The sequence below is a fragment of the Heterodontus francisci genome, chromosome 7 (genome assembly GCF_036365525.1).
Source record: "Heterodontus francisci isolate sHetFra1 chromosome 7, sHetFra1.hap1, whole genome shotgun sequence".
In the NCBI taxonomy this organism is placed as follows: domain Eukaryota; kingdom Metazoa; phylum Chordata; class Chondrichthyes; order Heterodontiformes; family Heterodontidae; genus Heterodontus; species Heterodontus francisci.
This window is the reverse complement of record NC_090377.1, coordinates 132,895,622-132,915,668: the sequence shown is the minus strand read 5'-3', so window position 1 is coordinate 132,915,668 and position 20,047 is coordinate 132,895,622. Positions and strand designations below refer to the sequence as shown.

Sequence of the window (20,047 nt, the reverse complement as noted above, 5' to 3'; positions counted from 1 at the left end):
TGTCCAAAAAAAAATCACAATTTTCTCCAACATCCTTTTGATTTTTCTCCCAGGTTGCTTGCAGCAGTGTCCAAATTAATTTTTAATACCTAGGGATACTAGGACAATCGTGGAGGGTTGGCAACCCTATCAGTGATCCATTTTACAAAGTGTGTGTGTGGTATTGGATATTGGGTGAAGAGAGGTTAAGGCTTGGCCGTAATGTCATTCATGGTCAGGGGTATCAGTGTACCTCCTATGATAATTCGTTTTAATAAATGGGTTAGGGTTAGCATTGGAATGCCAACAGTCAGAAGATCAAGGCTTCACTGTCACAGAAGGAATGGACTGTTGGGTGAGATGTCAGTAAACTTTATGTCACCAAAAACATACCCAACAAAAGTCATTAAACACAGGACGAAAAGAAATTGTACAGAAGGAAACTGTCCTCAACATCTTTAACTGAGACGAACTCCCTCTTTGTTCCTAAATATTACAATACAGCGCCGTCCCGGGGCCAGATGACCATCCTCGCCGCAGCGCCGCCCCGCGGCCGGATGACCCGTCCCGGGGCCAGATGACCATCCTCGCCGCAGCGCCGCCCCGCGGCCGGATGACCCGTCCCGCGGCCAGTTGACCCGCCTCGCCGCAGCGCCGCCCCGTGGCCGGAGGACCGATGATCACATCCTGCTCCGGCGGCTCTGAAGCGGATATTCTGAAGTAAACAGCGAGCTGAGAGAAAGCGCGTCGTCAGCTGACAGCCCGGCCACCCCGATCGCTTGTATCAATAACGCCGGCCAAGATTAGTGTGGCTTGCGGGGAGGAAGCCTGTCAGTCCGGCCTGGAGCCGGCATTGAGCGCCGCGGCCTGTCAGAGGGAGAGGGGCCTTGGTTACGTGTGGATCCGTGGCAGGTGACGCTGCAAACCTGGAGCAGGTGAATGTGGGAGAGCGGCTCTCTCCTCCCTTCTCTTCAGTATTGTTCAAGTTATTCTGCTGAACTAAATTAAAAAGCTGTTGTTAAAATTGAACCATTTAACTTGTCCAAGTCACTTTCTATCTCTCAAACAGGTGTGTGTCAGGATGGGAATTTCCTCAGGAAGGCTATATTGGTCTTGAAGGTGGAATGATATGGAGGTTAAAATGGATAAAATTATCAGGACGGGTTGCACAGAGAAGGCTTGAATTCTCTTGAGTTTCGAAGATTAAGGGGTGATCTAATTGATGTGTTTAAGATGATTAAAGAATTTGGTGGGGTTGATAGAAACAGTTTCCTTGGTGGGAGAGTCCAGAACGAAGGGACATGATCTTTCGAGCAAGGCTGTTCAGGGGCGATGTCAGGAAGCACTTCTTCACACAAAGGATAGTGGAAATCTGGAACTTTCTCCCCTAAAAAGCTGTTGAGAAATTTAAAATGTCAAAACTGAGATTGATAGGTTTTTGTTAGACAAGGTTGTTAAGGGATATGGAACCAAGGCGAGTAGATGAAGTTAAGATACAGATCAGTCATGATCTAATTGAGTGGCGGAGCAGATTTGAGGGGCAGAATCAGCTCCTGCTTCTATGTTTCAGCACCATTCATGGAATAGTTGTGCTCTTACAGTATTTTACTTCTGCATGCCAGACTCTGCCCCTGTTTCAGCGTATCTGCTGCTGATATCTTCGTCCATGCCTTTGTTACCTCCAGACTTGACTATTCCAATGCACTCCTGACTGATCTCCCATCTTCCACCCTCCACAAGCTTGAGCTCATCCAAAACTCTGTTGTACATATCCTAACACGCACCGAGTCCTTTTCATCCAATACCCCTGTGCTCGTTGACTTACATTGTCTCCTCGACTGACAACACCTCAATTTTAAAATTCCAGGATGGTATATGTTGCCTCCCTGTTGCCAGGATCAAGGATCTTACTGAGCAGCTGCAGGACATTCGGGGTGGGGCAGATGTTGTGGTCCATATCAGCACCAATGACATAGGCAGAAGGAGGGATGAGGTCCTGAAGGCAGAGCTTAGGCAGCTAGGAGAGGGATTGAAAAGCAGGACCTCAAATGTAGTAATCTCCATAGGCATCAGTGCCGGGGACTCAACTATTTACAATCTACATCAATGACTTGGATGAAAGGACCAAATGTATGGTAGCTAAATTTGCAGATGACACACAGATAGATAGGAAGGTTTGTGTCAAGAGGACAAAAAGAGTCTACAAAGGGATATAGATAGGTTAAATGAGTGGGAAAAAATTTGACAGATGGATTATAATGTGGGAAAATGTGAACTTGTCCACTTTGGCAGGAAGAATTGAAAAACAGAATTTTATTTAATGGAGAGAGATTGCAGAACTCGGTGGTACAGAAGGATCTCGGTATCCTGGTACATAAATCACAAAAAGTTAGTATGCAGGTACAGCAAGTGTTTTGGAAGCAAATGGAATGTTGTTGTTTATTGCAAGAGGAATGGAATTTAAAAGTAGGGAAGTTTTGCGACAGCTGTACAGGGCCTTGATGAGACTACATCTGGAGTATTGTGTACAGCTTTGGTCTCCTTACTTTAATGTTAAAAGTGCATTAGAAGCAGTTTAGAGAAGGTTCACTTGACTGATTCCTGGGATGAAGGGATTATGTTGTGAGGCAAGGTTGAACAGGTTGGGCCTATAACCATTGGAGTTTAGAAGAATGAGAGGTGATCTCATTGAAACATATAAGATACTGAGGGGACTTGACAGGGTGGATGGTGGAAGGATGTTTCCATTTATGGGCAAGACTAGAACTAGGGGACACAGTTTAAAAATAAGGGGTATCCCATTTAAGATGCAGATGAGGAGAATTTTTTTTCTCTCAGAGCATTGTTAATCTGTGGAATTCTCTTCCTCAGAGGTACAGATGGAGCAGAATTCTCAAAATGCATTCAGGAGAACTCTTTTTAGCCAGTACATAGCAAGCCCAACAAGAGAGGGAGCAGTACTGGACTTAGTTTTAGGGAATGAAGCTGGGCAGATGGAAGGGCTATCAGTGGGGGAGCACATTGGTGGAAGTGATCATAATTCAGTTATATTAGGGTAGTTACGGAAAAGGGCAAAGATCGAACAGAGATCGAAGTTGCGGAAAAGCTAATTTTGCTAAAGTGGACTGGAAAGAGCTACTTGAAACGTAGTGCAGATTGCAAGCTGAGTGTGGGGATTTGAGTTTGGTGAGTGGCGAATTTGACGAAGGGGGGAGGAGGTGCTACATTTTTCTACTTTTTTTCCTACTTTTTTAACCCTCCAGTATTTGGTTCTTGCTTCAGTGCAGTGGAAAGAGCTGGTTGGTGAGTAACTGGTAAGCTATTCTACTTAGAATAAATAGTCTGTAAAGTTAAGGTATGGCAGGGCAGCTCTGCCGAGTGGAATGTGCAGCCTGTGGCATGTGGGAAGTCATGGACGCACCATGTGTCCTTGACAAACACATCCGCAGGAAGTGTCACCGGCTGCAGAAGCTTGAGCTCCGAGCTTGAGTCACTGCTGTGCATCCGTGAGGTGGAGGACTACGTGGATAGCATGTTTAGGGAAATGGTCACACTGCAGGTTAGGAGCATGCAGACAGATAGGGAATGGGAGAGCTTCAGGCAGTCTAAGAAAACCAGGCAGGTAGTGCAGGAGTCTCCTGATACAATCTCACTTGCTAATCGGTTTTCCATTTTGGATACTGGTGAGGGTGATGGTTCCTCAGAGGAGTGCAGTCAGAGCCAAGTTTGTGGCACCACAGGTGGCTCAGCTGCACAGGAAGGGAGGAAGAAGAGTGGAAGAGCAGTAGTGATAGGGGATTCATTAGTTAGGGGATCAGACAGATGTTTCTGCGGCAATAAACGTGATGCCAGGATGGTGTGTTGCCTCGCTGGTGTCAGAGTCAAGGATGTCATGGAGCGACTGCAGGACATTTTCTGGGGGAGGGTGAACAGCCAGAGGTCATTAGTACTAATGACATGGATAAGAAGGGGGATGAGGTCCTGAAAGCAGATTTTAGGGAGCGAGGATGGAGATTAAAAAGCAGGACCTCAAAAGCAGTAATCTCAGGATTACTCCTAGTCCCACGTGCAAGTGAGCATAAGAATAGGAGAATTGAGTAATTGAACACATGGCTAGAGAACTGGTGTAGGAGGGAGGGCATCAGATTTCTGAGACATTGGGACGGTTCTGGGGCAGGTGGGACCTGTACAAGATGGACAGCTTGCATCTTAACAGGACTGGGATGAATATCCTCTCATGGAGGTTTGCTCGTGCTGTTGGGGAGGGTTTAAACCAAATTGTCAGGGGGAATGGGAACCTGAGAGGGAGCTCAGATTGGAGGGAAGCAAAACTTGTCAGGGGTGTGGGAACCAGGAGCAAGTATTAGAGAGGAATACCAAGGAGCACAGAATACTGGGAGAGATAGATAGCACGAGAGTAGGGAATAGTAAGTTATTAGGTGGGGTCAGAGTAAGGGAGAAAGTAATAAAGTCTGAATCACATACACATGCAAGTATGTGAATGCATGGAGTGTGGTTAATAAGATTGGTGCCCGAATTATCTCTTCTTTGAAGGTAGCCCATTGTTCATCACAGGTTTTCCTGCCAGCTTTTGACTCCAATTCTCCTCACTATCCAAGGCCCCAAACACTCCTTTCAGGTGAAGCAGCGATTTACTTGTACTTCTTTCAATTTAGTGTACTGTATTTGCTGCTCATCATGTGGTCTCCTTTACACTGGGGAGACCAAACGCAGATTGGGTGACCGCTTTGCGGAACACCTCCGCTCAGTCCGTCAGCATGACCCCGAGCTTCTGGTTGCTGGCCATTTCAACACACCCCCCAGCTCTCATGCTCACATCTCTGTCCTGGGATTGCTGCAGTGTTCCAATGAACATCAATGCAAGCTCGAGGAACAGCATCTCATTTACTGATTAGGCACACTACAGCCTGCCGGACTGAACATTGAGTTCAATAATTTCAGAGCATGACCGGTCCCCTTTTTTATGCTTAGTTATTTTTTCTTTTTCCTTCTTTGTTTGGTTATTTTAGGTTTTTCAGTTTGTTTCCACTGTGCTTACCCACTGTTTTGGTTTTTTTCATATGTTTTTTTATGTTTGTGCTTGGAGTGCTTTACAGTCATTCACACCCACTCTGTACTAACGCTTTATCTTTCAGCACACCATTGACATACCGTTTGTTTTTGTTCCATGACCACCTGGTCAGTTACTCTCTGTGACCCTGTCCTATCAACACCTTCACCTTTGTTATCTCTTGCCTCACCCCCACTTTACTTGCTTAGAACCTTTTACATTTTTAGATGAAGAAGGGTCTCTGACCTGAAACGTTAACTCTGCTTCTTTCTGCACAGATGCTGCCAGACCTGCTGAGTATTTCCAGCATTTCTTGTTTTTATTTCAGATTTCCAGCATCTGCAGTATTTAGCTTTTATTATAATGTGAAGTGATTCTTTTGATGGGAGGAACATGGGGAGACGATATAGAATAAAGGGTACAATTTTAAAGTGGATGCAGGAGCAGAGGGACCTAGGTGTATATGTGCATAAATCATTGAAGGTGGCAGGACAGGTTGAGAGAGTGGTTAATAAAGCATACAGTATCCTGGCTTTATTAATAGGGGCATAGAGTACAAGAGCAAGGAAGTTATGTTGAACTTGTATAAGACACTACTTCGGCCTCAGCTGGAGTATTGCGTCCAGTTCTCGGTGCCGCACTTGAGGAAAGACGTGAGGGCATTGGAGAGAGTACAGAAAAGATTCACGAGAATGGTTCCAGGGATGAGGATTTTCAGTTATGAAGTTAGATTGGAGAAATTAGGATTGTTTTCGTTGGAGAAGAGAAGGCTGAGAGGTGATTTGATAGAGGTATTCAAAATCATGAGGGGTCTGTACAGAGTATATAGAGATAAACTGTTCCCACTTGTGAAAGGATCGAGAAGCAAAAGTGACATGAGGAAGAACTTTTTCACGCAGCAAGTTAAGGTCTGGAATGTGCTGCCTGAGAATGTGGTGGAGGCAGGTTCAATTAAAGCATTCAAAAGGGAATTAGACAGTTGTATGAAAAGGAAAAATGTGCAGGGTTAAGGGGAGAAGGCAGGGGAATGGAACTGAGGGAGTTGCTCTTTTGGAGAGCCAGTCCAGAGACGATGGGCCGAATGGCCTCCTTCTGCACTGTAACTAGTCTGTGATTTGAAGGTACCTCAGTGTCAGATCAGTGGGAGGCATTCAAGGAAGAGATAGTGAGGGTTCAGAGCAAATATGTTCCCTTAAAAAGGGTGGGACTAACAAATCCAGATCCCCCTGGATGTCAAGGGGCTTAAAGGAGAGGATAAAGAAAAAGGAAACTTAACAGATACCGGGGGCTTAATACTGTAAGAAACAGATGGGTATAAAGCATGTAGCGATGAAATTAAAAAGGATATTAGGAAAGCAAAGAGAGGGCATGAAAAATATTGGCAAGTAATATCAAGGAAAACACCAAGATTTTCTGTAAGTACATGAAGAGCAAGAGGATAACTAAAGAAAGAGTAGGGAATATTGGGGACTGTAAGGATAACCTGTGTGTGGAGACGGAGGACATTGGTATGGTTCCAAATGAATACTTTGCATCTGTTTTCTCAAAAGAAAGGGACGATATAAACATTGCAATCAGGGAAGAGGAGTGCAAAATGTTAGATGAAATTAACATATTGAGACAGGAAGTATTAAGGAGTTTAACATCTTTGAAAGTGGGTAAATCTCCAGGCCTTGATGAAATGTATCCAAGGCTGTTAAGGGAAGCAAGAGAAGAAATGGCAGAAGCTCTGACCATCATTTTCCAATATTTTCTGGCTATAGGTTTAGTGCCAGAGGACTAGAGGATAGCTAACATTGTACCATTCTTTAAAAAGAGAGAAAAGGATCGATCATGTAATTACAGGCCAATCAGCCTAACCCTTGTGGTAGGAAAATTCTTGGAAAAAAATTCTGAGGAACAGGATAAATCTTCATTTACAAAGATACGGATGAATCAAAGACAGTCAGCATGGATTTGTTAAGGGAACGTCGTGTCCAACTAACCTGATTCAATTTTTTGAGGAGGAAACAAGGAGGGGTGATGAGGGTAGTGCACTTGATGTAGTCTACATGGATTTTAGCAAGGCTTTTGATAAGTCCCACATGGCAGACTGGTCAAAGTCTGGGCGCAGTGGTTAGCACTGCAGCCTCACAGCTCCAGGGACCTGGGTTCGATTCTGGGTACTGCCTGTGCGGAGTTTGCAAGTTCTCCCTGTGTCTGCGTGGGTTTTCGCCGGGTGCTCCGGTTTCCTCCCACATCCAAAGACTTGCAGGTGATAGGTAAATTGGCCGTTGTAAATTGCCCCTAGTGTAGGGAGGTGATAGGGAATATGGGATTACTGTAGGGTTAGTATAAATGGGTGGTTGTTGGTTGGCACAGACTCGGTGGGCCGAAGGGCCTGTTTCAGTGCTGTATCTCTAAATAAATAAATAAATAAAAGTAAAAGCCAATGAGATCCAAGGCAAAGCGGCAACTTGGATCCAAAATTGGCTCAGAGGCAGGAAGCAAAAGGTAATGGTCGATGGGTGTCTTTGCGACTGGAAGGCTGTTTCCAGAGTGGTTCTGCAGGGCTCAGTAATAAGTCCCTTGACTTTTGTGGTATATATCAGTGATTTGGGCTTGAATATAAGGGACATAATTAACAAGTTTGCAGATGATACAAAAGTTGGCTGGGTGGTTGATAATGAAGAAGAAAGCTGTAGACTGCAGGAAGATGTCAATGGACCAGTAAGGTGGGTGGAACGGTGGTAAATGGAGTTCAATCGGAAAAGTGCGAGGTAATGCATCTGGGGAAGGTTAACAAGGCAGTAAATGGTCGAATGCTGAGAAATGTAGAGGAACAGAGAGACCTTGGAGTGCATGTCCACAGAACCCTGAAGGTGGCTGGACAGGTAGATAAGGTGGTCAAGAAGGCATATGGGATACTTGCTTTTATTAGCCAAGGCTGGGTGGTTATGCTGGAACTATAAAACTCTAGTTGGGCCACAGCTGGAGTATTGCCTGCAGTTCTGGTCACCGCACTATAGGAAAGATGTGATTGCTCTAGAGATGGTGCAGAGGAGATTTATGAGGACGTTGCCTGGACTGGAGAATTTTAGCTATGAGGAAAGATTGGATAGACTGGGATAAAAGCAAAATACTGCAGATGCTGGAAATCAGAAATAAAAACAGAAAGTACTTCTGATGAAAAGTCACAGACCTGAAACGTTAACTCTGTTTCTCTCTCCACACATGCTGCCAAACCTGCTGAGTATTTCCAGCACTTTCTGTTTTGGTTTTGGATAGGCTGGAGTTGTTTTCTTTGGAACAGAAGAGGCTGAGGGGAGACCTAATTGAAATGTATAAAATTATGAGGGTTCTAGATAGGGTGGATAGGAAGGCCCTATTCCTCTTAGTTGAGGGATCCATAACCAGGGGGCATAGATTTAGAGTAAGAGATAGAAGGTTTAGAGGGGATTCAAGGGGAAATCTTTTCACCCAGAGGGTAGTGAGGATTGGGAACTCACTGCCTGAAAGGGTGGTAGAGGCAGAAACCCTCCTAACATTTAACAAGTACTTGGATATGTGCCGTAATCTACAAGGCTCTCGATCAAGAGCTAGAAAGTGGGATTAGGCTGGATGCTACTTGTCAGCACACACGTCACAGTGGGCCAAGTGGCCTCCTTCCGTGCTGTAAATTTCTTTGATTTATGATCTCTGCGCTCCCCCAATTCTGGCCTCATGTGCATCCCCTATTTTAATTGCTTCGCCATTAGTGGCCGTGCTTTCAGCTGCCTTCCCTGAACCAGGGATCGCCAATCTTTATTTTTAACTAGAAGAGCCTTTTTAAAAAAAAAATTACCTAAAATAAAAGCTATTGGGAGCCACAAGATGCAAATTTGGCATTTCTAAGCCAAATTCTTGGCAAATTGGCAAGTGTCTCTAGTAGAATGCATAAGTTATATCTATAATAAATAAAATACATGTATTGAATTTTTCTATCAATGGGAAAAAAAATTAAAATAGACCTATCTCTGAATTACTGCGTTTATTGACTTTTTTAACTATGATTTTGTCAGTAGCGTCATCTTTAAGGCAAATCTGAACTTAAGATGTGTAGATTTGAGACAATTTTTTTTGGGTATTGATTCTCATGATAAAAAAAAAACTTTTAATAGCACATTCAGAATAATTTATCATCTCAGCTATACCAGAAACAATAATGGTCGCAACCATAAAACCTGTTCCTCAAATCAAAGACATTATCTATAACCATGGTGTAGCTATATCACTCAAACAGGTTTACTTGGACCACGCTCATGTTTTTTGTTAAAATAATTATTTGAAACCGTAAAGCACAGCAAAATGATTAGCCTTTTATCCCCACAATGAAAACACAGTTCTTACTTTTCTTGATTGAATTTTTTTTTAGGCTTTTTTATGTTACTGTGATCCAACTGGAAAAGGGTGGGAGCCGCAAATGAGATGTTAAAGAGCCACATGCAGCTCTGGAGCCGCAGGTTGCAGACCCCTGCTCTAAACTCTGGAATTCCCACCCGAAACCTCTCCACCTCTTCTCTCCTTCCTCCTTAAGACGCTGCTTAAAACCTAGCTCTTTGACCAAGCTCTTGGTTATCTGACCAAATATCTCTGTTTGCGGCTCAGTGTCAAATTTTGTTTAATATTCCTGTGAAGTGCCTTGGGATGTTTTACTATGTTAAAGGTGATATATAAATGCAAGTTGTTTTAAATTTCAGCTGGCATTATTTTACCTACTTGAAGATTTTATTGACTCACCCTTTTCTGAGTTGTCACCTCCAGTTTCACTAGTCCTCCTAGTTTGGTCATCTGCAAAGTTGACTAATTTTCTTTGTGTTTCTGAATCAAATCTATTGATCGAAATTTGAAAAAGTAGTGGACCCGACACTGAGTCCTGGCAATATTTCCTCTAACAGGTACTTGTTTTGTATGCATTAGCTAGTTTCTTATCCAATTTCCAGGGATTACTGTGAACCCTTACAGCTCTAAATTCAACCGGTAGGCTTTTTAGCCTCTGAGTCTGAGGGCTGTGCGTTCAAGTCCCACCCCAGAGACTTCACATAATCCAGGCAGTACTGAGGGAGTGCTGTGCTGTTCTAGGTGCTGTCCTTTGGATGAGTTGTTAGACCGAGGCCCTGTCTGTCCTCTCAGGTGGACATTTAAGATCCTGTGGTACTATTCTAAGAAGAGCAGCAGAACTTGCCTGGTGTCCTGGCCAATATTTATCCCTCAACCGACATCACTAAACTAGAACAACAATTAATAAGAACACAGACTATCTGATCATTAATCTCTTTGCTGTTTGAGCTTGCTATGCACAAATTGTTTCAAGTGCTAGCCTCTAGAAGGAGTGTTTAAAGTGGCGACTTTGAATTTCTAAACTCTGGCTGCTGTGTTTCCTATATTACAACAGCGACTAAGCTTCAGAACTGCTTCATCGGTAGTAAAGTGCTTTGGGGCATCCTGAGTTCGTGAATGCAAGCTTTTCTTGTATGGCCCAGTTGGATCCTGGTTAAGCAATGATTTGATTTTAAAATTCTTGTTTTCAAATCCTTCTGTGGCCTTGTCCCTCTCCATCTCTGTAATATTCTGTAGCCCCATGACCCTACAAGATCTCTGTGCTCCTCTAATTCTAGCTGTGGAGCATCCTCTATTTTAATCACTCCACTATTGGTAGCTGTGCCTTCAGCTGCCAAGGCCCTAAGCTCTGAAGTTACTTCCCTAAACCTCTCCACCCCTGTACTTTGCTTTCCTTCTTCGCTGCTTTTGGTTATCTGCTCTAATATCTCCCTTTTGTGGCTCAGTGTCAATTTTTTCTTTACAATGCCCCTGTGAAGTGCCTTGGGACATTTTATTATGTTCAAGGTGCTATATAAAATACAAATTGTTGTTATAGTCTTGGGTTGGTTAGTGCCCTTACCACAGAGCCATTGGAGGAAGAATGTGGCCATTGTTAACCTTGCAACAACATCGAGCATACTAACAGTTCAATATTTGCAATGACATTTGCTGCAGGTTTAAAAAAAAGTTTGGCCTCATTCAAATGATAATATCAAAGTAACCAATGTTCTATAATGAATTGAAGGCTTAACCCCATTCCATGGTTCAGGTCATGTTAACAGTGATTTTAGGGTGATGTTTTTATATTTTTCCATTTGAGCTGTGAAAAACACCTAGTAATGTGATTATAATGACAGCACTTAGATTTTAAAGCAGATTCCAGGCATCTGTGCTTGATTCCAGTATTCCTGCTGTAAGATCTGGTTTACATAGATCCAGTGGATCCACAGGTGTACCAGCAGCAGACACAAACTCGATTTAACAGCAGAGATATCAGGAGCTGACTCAGAAATGGTGAGCTCATGCAATCCGATTTAAACAAAGGAAGTTCAGATTCTGTGTTTCTAATTTAGAATGTGTCCAGGGAGAGAGAGCATTTGACCAACAAAACTAGGGTGCAGTACTGGTGGGTACAGTTCAGTCACTGTATAACATGATTGCAGTACTGGTGGATTCGCTTGGTTCCATTCTTACCTATCTAATCATAGCCAGAGAATCACCTCAATGGCTTCTCTTCCCACTTGTGCATTGTTATGTCTGGAGTCTCCCAGGAATCTATCCTTGGCCTCCTTCCATTTCTCAACTATATGCTGCCCCTCAGCAACATTTATTTGAAAGCACGTCAGGTTCCATGTATCCGTTGACAACACCCAGCTCTGCCTCGACCCTTCCACTATTGCTAAATGATCAGACTGCTTGTTCAACATCCAGTACTGGATGAGCAGAAATTTCCTCCAACTAAACGTTGGGAAGACTTGAAGGCATTGTCTTTGGTCCCCGCTACAAGCTATGTTCCCAAGCCACAGACTCCATCTGTATCCCTGACGACTGTCTGAAGCTGAACCAGACTTCGCAATCTTGGTATCATATTTGAAGCCTGAGATGTGCTTTTGACCACACATCCACACCATCAGTAAGACTGCCTATTTCTGCCTCCATAACATTGCCCGACTTTGCCCCCGACTGCTGCTGAAACCCTCATTCATGGCTTTGTTACCAATACACCTGACTATTCTAACACACTCCAGGCCTTTAGGTAATTCATTGAGCAACAGTTTTGGTGAATTATATTAATAAATATACACCGGTTTCAAGCCTTTCAGAATTTTTTTAAAAATCCTGTAGCTGGAAAACAAAACAATTTGCTAGCAGGTCTGTCAACTTTCAAAAAAGAAAAGACAAGTTAGTGCTTTGGGTGGGGTTCAAACCTAAAAATATCTCACTCAAAATCTATCTTTTTAATTACCTAGAAACTAAACTAAACTAAACAGTGGTTAGCACCGCAGCCTCACAGCTCCAGCGACCCGGGTTCAATTCTGGGTACTGCCTGTGCGGAGTTTGCAAGTTCTTCCTGTGACCGCGTGGGTTTTCGCCGGGTGCTCCGGTTTCCTCCCACAGCCAAAGACTTGCAGGTTGATAGGTAAATTGGCCATTATAAATTGCCCCTAGTATAGGTAGGAGGTAGGGGAATTGTGGGGATGTGGTAGGAATATGGGATTAATGTAGGATTAGTATGTAGGGTGGTTGATGGTCGGCACAGACTCAGTGGGCCGAAGGGCCTGTTTCAGTGCTGTATCTCTAAGTAAATAAAAAATAAATAAATATATGATAGAGAGTAGTCAGCACAGGTTTCAAAAGGGAAGGTCATATTTGTCCAAATGTATTGAATATTTTGAAGAAATAACAAAGAGTAGATAAGGGTAATGTAGTAGACGTAATATATTTTAATTTTTATAAGGCCTTTGATAAGATACTGCATAGTAGACTCATGACTAAAATCAGAGAAGTTTATTTGGGGCAAATAGCAGAATGGATAGAAAGCTTGCTACAAAATAGAGAGTAGGGGTTAAAGACTGGCGAAAGGTGGGAAGTGATGTTCCAAAGGATTGTGTTGGGCTCATTGTTGCTCACTTTACATACATGATTTGGACTTGGGAGTTGAAAGTAGAATTTCAAAATTTGTGGTTGTCATCAAATTGATGGATATAGTTAATACTGAAGAAGAGTGCAACAAAATACAGTGTGACATCGCAGAACGGGAATGTAAATGGTAAATGAATTTCAACATGGATAAGTGTGAGGTAGTACATTTTGGTAGGATGAATAAAAAGGTCAAATACACGTTAGAAAATAAGAATCCAGTGGGATCGAGGGGTAAAGATTCACAAATCTTTAAAAGTAGCAAAGCAAGTTAACAAAGCCAGTAAAAAAATGCAAATAAAACACTGGGTTCAGTTCTAGAGGAATAGAATTGAAAAGCAGAGAAGTTGTGTTAAACTTACATAAAACACTGGAGTACTCTGCACAGTTCGGATTTCCAAATTACTGGGAATGGAGAAGTGCAAAGAATATTTTACAAGGATGATACCGGAACTGAGAAGTTGTACATATCAGAAAAGACTGAACAAGCTGGGGTTCTTCTCTAGAGAAGAGAGGCTCAGGGGTGATCTGATAGAGGTCTTAAGAAGGGGTTTGATAGGGTGGATGTAGAGAATATGTTTCCATTTGTGGGGGAAATTCAAAACTAGGGGTCATAAATATAAAAGTCATTAATAAATCCAATATGGAATTCAGGAGAAACTTCTTTACAGGTTAGAATGTGAACCTTGGTGCCACAGGGAGTAGCTGAGGTGAATAGCATATAATACATTTAAGTGGAAGCTAGATAAACACATGAGAGTGAAAGGAATAGAAGAATGCAGTGATTGGGTTAGATGCAGAAGGGTGGGAGGAGGCTCATGTAAATGCATAAGACTGGCATAGCCAAGTTGGGCAGAATGGCCAGTTTCTGTGCTGCAGACTCTCTAATTCTCTGTAATTTCTTCTCAGCTACTACTGTGCTATTCCAGGTTAGCTAAGGATGAGTATTTGACCCTGGAGTGTTAAATTTCAGTGGAAGATATTGAATTGGTAAAGTCAACATAAGAAAAAAAGGAACTTTCACAGCCTGGGGCATTTTACATCCAATGAATTGCTTTTGAAGTGCAGTCAGTGTTATATTGGCAAATGCAGCAGCTAATTTGTATGGCGCAAGAATGAGTGAATGACCACATCGTCAGCTAATCTTGCTGTTGGTTGAGGGATCATTGTTGATCACGACACTGGGAGAACTTCCTTCTCTCCTTTGAATGGTGAAAGATGGCACCTCTGACAGTGCAGTTTTTAAATTCCTTCTTGGGATGTGAACATTGCTGGAAAGGCCAGCATTTGTTTCCCATTTAATTGGCCTTGAGCAGGTGGTGATGAACCGCCTTGAACGGCTGCAGATGGTAGTGTTCCCATGCGTCTGCTTGCCCTTGTTTTTCTAGGTGGTAAAGGTCAAAGGTTTGAAAGAAGCCTTGGTGAGTTGCTACAGTGCATCTTGTAGATGGTACACACTGTTGCCACTGTGCACTGGTGGTGGATGGGGTGCTGATCAAGCAGGCTGCTTTGTCTTGCATGGTATTGAGCTTCTTGAGTGTTGTTGGAGCTGCATCCAATCAGACAAGTGGAGAGTATCCATCACACTCCTGACTTGTACCTTGTAGATGGCGAACAGACTTTGGGGACTCGGGAAGTGAGTTACTCGCTGCAGAATTCCCAGCCTCTGACCTGTTTTTGCAGTATTTATATACCTTGTCCAGTTAAGCTTCTGGTCAATGATCACCCCCAGGATCTTGATAGTGGGGATTCAGAGATGGCAATGCTATTGAATGTCAAGAGGAAATGGTTGGATCTCTCTTGTTGGAGATGCTCATTGCCTGAGACTTGAGTGGTGTGAATGTTATTTGCCGCTTATCAGCCCAAGCTTGAATGTTGACTAGGTCTTGCTGCGTGTGGGCACAGACTGCTTCAGTTTCTGAGGAGTTGTGAGTTGCAAATGGAATTGAACACTATGCAATCTTCAGGTAACATCCCCATTTCTAACCTTATGTTGGAGGGAAGGTCATTGATGAAGCTACTAAAGATGGTTGGGACTAGGACACTACCCTGAGGAACTTATGTAGCTTTTTCCGGGGCTGAGGTGATTGGCATCCAACAACCACCACCGTCTTCCTTTGTGTATGCTAGAACTCCAACCAATGGAGAGTTTTCTCCCTGACTCCCATTGACTTCAGTGTTGCTAAGGCTCCTTGATGCCACACTCGGTCAAATACTGCCTTAATGTCACAGGCAGTCACTCTCAGTTAACCTCTGGAATTCAGCTCTTTTGTCCATGTTTGGACCAAGGCTGTAATGAGGTCTGGAACCGAATAGCCCTGGCAGAACCCAAGTTGACCATCGATGAGCAGGTTGTTGCTGAGTAAGTGCCACTTGCTAGCACTATCGACAACACCTTCCATCACTTTGCTGATAATTGAGAGTAGACAGATAGGGCGGTAATTGGCCAGATTGGATTTGTCCTGCTTTTTGTGGACAGGACGTATCTGGGCCATTTTCTACATTGTTGTATCTGTACTAGAACAGCTTGGCATGGGGTGCAGCTGGAGCAGAATTCTTCAATATTGCAGCCCAGATGTTCAGGGACCCTAGCCTTTGCAGTATCCAGTGCCTTCAGCAGTTTCTTGATACCTTGTGGAGTGAATCAAATTGTCTGAAGATTGACATCTATGATAGGGCCTTCAGGAGAAGGCTGAGATGGATCATTCACTCAGCGCTTTTGGCTGAAGATGGTTGAAAATGCCTCAGCCTTGTCTTTTGCACTGACATGCTGGGCTCCCCCATCATTGAGGATGGAAATGTTTTTGGAGCCTACTACTCCTCCAGTTAGTTGTTTAATTGTCCACCACCGTTCACAACTGGATGTGGGAGAATTGCAGAGTTTTGATCTGATAGGTTGGTTGTGGGCTGCTTCTGCTGTTCAGCATGCATGTAGTCCTGTGTTGTAGCTTCACCAGGTTGACACCTCATTTGTAGATATGCCTGGTTCTGTTCCTGGCATGCTCTCCTACACTCTTCATTGAACCAGGGTTGGTTTCCTATCTTGATGCTAATGGTAGAGTGAGGGATATGCTGAGCCATGAGGTTACAGATTGTGGTTGAATATAATTCAATATATACAGGAAAGGGTGTAAGGACATTCCTAGCAACTATAGGCCAGTCAGTTTAACATCAGTGGTGGGTAAGGTTTTAGAAACAGTAATCAGGGAAAAAAAACAACAGGCACTGGAGAGGTTTGAGTCAATTAGGGAGAGCCAGCACGGATTTGTAAAAGACAGATTGTGCTTGACTAATCTAATTGAATTTTTTGATAAAGTAACAGAGAATGTTGATGTTGTCTATATGGATCATAAGAAAGACTTTGACAATGTAACAAATAAAAGGCTGGTTAACAAAATTAAGGCTCATGGAATAGGAGGGTCAGTGTCAGCTTGGATAAAAAATTGGCTTAAGGACAGAAAACAGTGGTCGTGGTAAATGGTTGTTTTTCAGACTGTGGTGTTCCCCACTGTTTTGTTTAATATATATAAATGACTTGGATCTTGGAATCCAGAGTAAAATTTCAAAATTTGCCAATGATGCCAAACTTGGAGCTGTGGCAAACAGTGAGGATGATGCCAATCAACTGCAACAGGACATAATAGGCTAGCAGAATGGGCAAGTGGCAGATGGAATTTAACATAGAGAAATCTGAGGTGATGCATTTTGGCAAAAGGGATAGGGAGAGGCAATATAGACTAAATGGCACAGTTTTAAAGAGTGTACAGGGACAGAGGGATCTGGGAGTTCATGTACATAGATCTTTGAAGGTGGCAGGACGTATTGAGAGAGTAGTTAGCAAAACATATGGAATCTTGGGATTCATATATAGAGTTATTAAGTACAAAAGCAGGGAAGTTATGCTGAACCTTTATTGAGCTCTGGTTAGGCCCCAACTCAAGTATTGTGTCCAGTTCTGGTCACTACTCTTTAGGAAAGATGTGAAGGTCCTTGAGAGGGTGCAGAGGAGATTGAGCAGAATGGTTCCAGGGATGAGGGATTTTAGCTACAAGGTTAGATTGGAGAAGCTGAGGTGGTTGTTCTTGGAACAAAGGAAATTGAGGGGAGATTTGATAGAGGTGTACAAGATTATGACAGGTTTGGATAGGGTAGACAATGCAAATCTGTTCCCATTAGCTGATGGCACAAGGACTAGGGGACACAGATTGAATGTTTTGGGAAAGAGATGCAGGGGGGATGTGAGGAAGAACTTTTTTATGCAGCAAGTGATAATGACCTGGAACTCGCTGACTGTAAGGGTGGTGGAAACAGAGACAATGGATGATTTCAAAAGGAAATTGGATGGTCACTTGAAGGAAATAAACTTGCAGGGCTACAGGCATAGAGCCAGGGAATGGGATTGATTGAATTGCTTTACAGAGAGCCAGCATGGATTTAGTGGGCTGAATGGCATCTTTCTGTGCCATTATGACTCTAATTTTGCTGCCACAGTTCCTCATGGATGCTGATTTTGAGCTGCTAGATCTGTTCTGAGTCTATCCCATTTAGCACGATGGTAGTGCCACACAACACAATGGAGGGTGTCCTCGGTGTGAAGATGGAATTTTGTTTCCTCAAGGACCTTGCAGTGGTCACTCCTGTCAATACAGCGTGGACAGATGCAGCTGCAACAGATAGATTGGTGAGGATGAAGTCAAATAGGGCTTTCCCTCTTGTTGCTTCTCTCACCACCTGCTGCAGGCCAAATCTGGCAGCTATGTCCTTCAGCATTTGGCGAGCTTGGTCAGTAGTGGTGCTACTACTTGGTGATGGACATTGATGTTCCCCACCCAGAGTACATTCTGTGCCCTTGCTGCCCTCTGTGCTTCTTCTATGATCTGTGAAGTCCTGGAATGGGGCTTGAACCCAAAATCTTCTGAGTGATTCGAGAGTGCTACTGAACCAAGCTAAAGTGTTGTCTTAATGAATTTTGATGGAATTTTATGAACCTTTAATGTGACAACCCCTAGGTTGTTTTGAGTTGTATATTTTACACTGGGTTCCCTCCCTGTGCCTGAAGAAATGTTGTGATTACCAAACGTCTATAAAAGGACCACTTCTCAGTGTTAAAATATTATCACATGGGATTTATAATTGAACTGAGTTTTTTAAAAATAGATTATTAGCAGAAAATAATTTTATCTGAACTGATCACCGTTTGTTCTAGGGAGACTGCGTCAAAAGCAGGAAAATAGGCCAAGACAATTGGCCTCAGTGTCTTGGGGTTAGGTATGAAAAACTTCCCAGAGTTCCTGCTCTGAAGTGGTCTCCAGAGACCTCTGATGGAAGGAAGTGTGCACGCTCAGCTGCGATGCTGTCATGGCTAAACTGCTTCAGTTCATACGCAATGAATGGCCAATTGGGCGATCTAGCAGAGAGCCTGAGGTAACTATGGAACTGTACAAGGAGTCAACACCTTTGAATCAAAAAAGAAAGAAATTTGCATAAAAGTATGTGGCTCATATACGCGGTGCTTAATCAACTGATACAAAAGCAAAATGCTTCGGATGCTGGAAATCTGAAATAAAAACAGAAAGTGTTGGAAATACTCAGCAGGTCTGGCAGCATCTTTGGAGAGAGAAACAGAGTTAATGTTTCAGGTTCCAGACCTGAAATGTAACTCTTTCTTTCTCCACAGATGCTGCCAGACCTGCTGAGTATTTCCAGCAGACAGTTCATTTGCAGTTTTTTTTGCTGGAGAGACAACACTAGCCTCTACTTAAATTTGCATTGATATAGTGCCTTTAACATGAGAAAATGTCCCAAGGTGCTTCACAGAACTATAGTCAGACAAAAATCAACACCGAGCCAAAGGAGATCTTAAGACAAGTAAGTAAAAGCTTGGCCAAAGAGGTAGGTTTTAAGGTGTATCTTAAAGGAGGAGAGAGAGGTGGAGTTGTTTATGGAGGGCATACCAGAGCTTGGAGCCTAGACTGCTGAAAGCACAGCCACTAATGGTGGGATGAAAGGAGCGGTAGATGCCCGAGGCCAGTGTTGAAGGAGGGCAGAATTCACAGAGGGCTGTAGAGCTGGAAGAGATTGTAAAGATGTGGAGGGAGGAGGCCATGGAGAGATTTAACATGAGAATGAGAATTTTAAAATCTCTGACAATGTGCTGAAGGACAGCAGATATTAATGTTTTGGGAAATGTATAAGCAAACTTACATCCTGTAACTCTGGCACAGCACAGTGATGTGCCGACACTCCGTGTGACTGGAATCTGATATAGTGAGTCGGTGTGAGTGAGTCCTGATCAAAGTGCATCTACTATATTAAAATGCTTTTTTGTGAATATGTTCTTTTTCCAATTTCCTCCTCCTTTTTCCTTTGGCGTTGACTTGTGCTGGGTAACTTTCCATTGGCACCAACAACTGTCTAGTACCCCACCCATGTGAGGGACTCCAAAGAATGAGCGTGAGTCGATTATTTAAAAAGGACAGGGTATCATATCCAAGTCTGATCCTGTCCATTCACACTACTTGGCTGATTTCCTCTCTGTGCTGCTCCCCAGCTCATGAATGCTGAGGCCAATTTAACACCCCACTACTCTAGCTGTGAGCTACTCATTCAACACAGATTAGGGATTGAACCCAGGATCTTCTTTGACTGCTTCAATACCACACCACAGTTTTAGTTTAGTTTAGTTTAGAGATACAGCACTGAAACAGGCCCTTCGGCCCACCGAGTCTGTGCCGACCATCAACCACCCATTTATACTAATCCTACACTTTTCCCATATTCCTACCACATCCCCACCTGTCCCTATATTTCCCTACCACCTACCTATATACTAGGGGCAATTTATAATGGCCAATTTACCTATCAACCTGCAAGTCTTTGGCACGTGGGAGGAAACCGGAGCACCCGGAGGAAACCCACGCAGACACAGGGAGAACTTGTAAACTCCACACAGTGCGCAATGGCCCAACGTAGAAGTGTTACCATATGCTGTAATCTAATTTAATTTCATGCATATAA

General features: G+C 43.2%; 1 protein-coding gene across 3 annotated transcripts in view; it reads left to right on the top strand.

Annotated features, from left to right (window-relative positions):
- Nucleotides 1-651: 651 nt before the first annotated feature.
- Nucleotides 652-20,047, top strand: part of LOC137372330 (islet cell autoantigen 1-like) — a 114,185-nt gene continuing 94,789 nt past the window's right edge. For all 3 annotated transcript variants that reach the window (XM_068036181.1, XM_068036180.1, XM_068036182.1), the window contains exon 1: nt 652-914. The gene's annotated coding sequence lies outside the window, so the exon portion shown is untranslated. The remainder of the gene's footprint in view (nt 915-20,047) is intronic.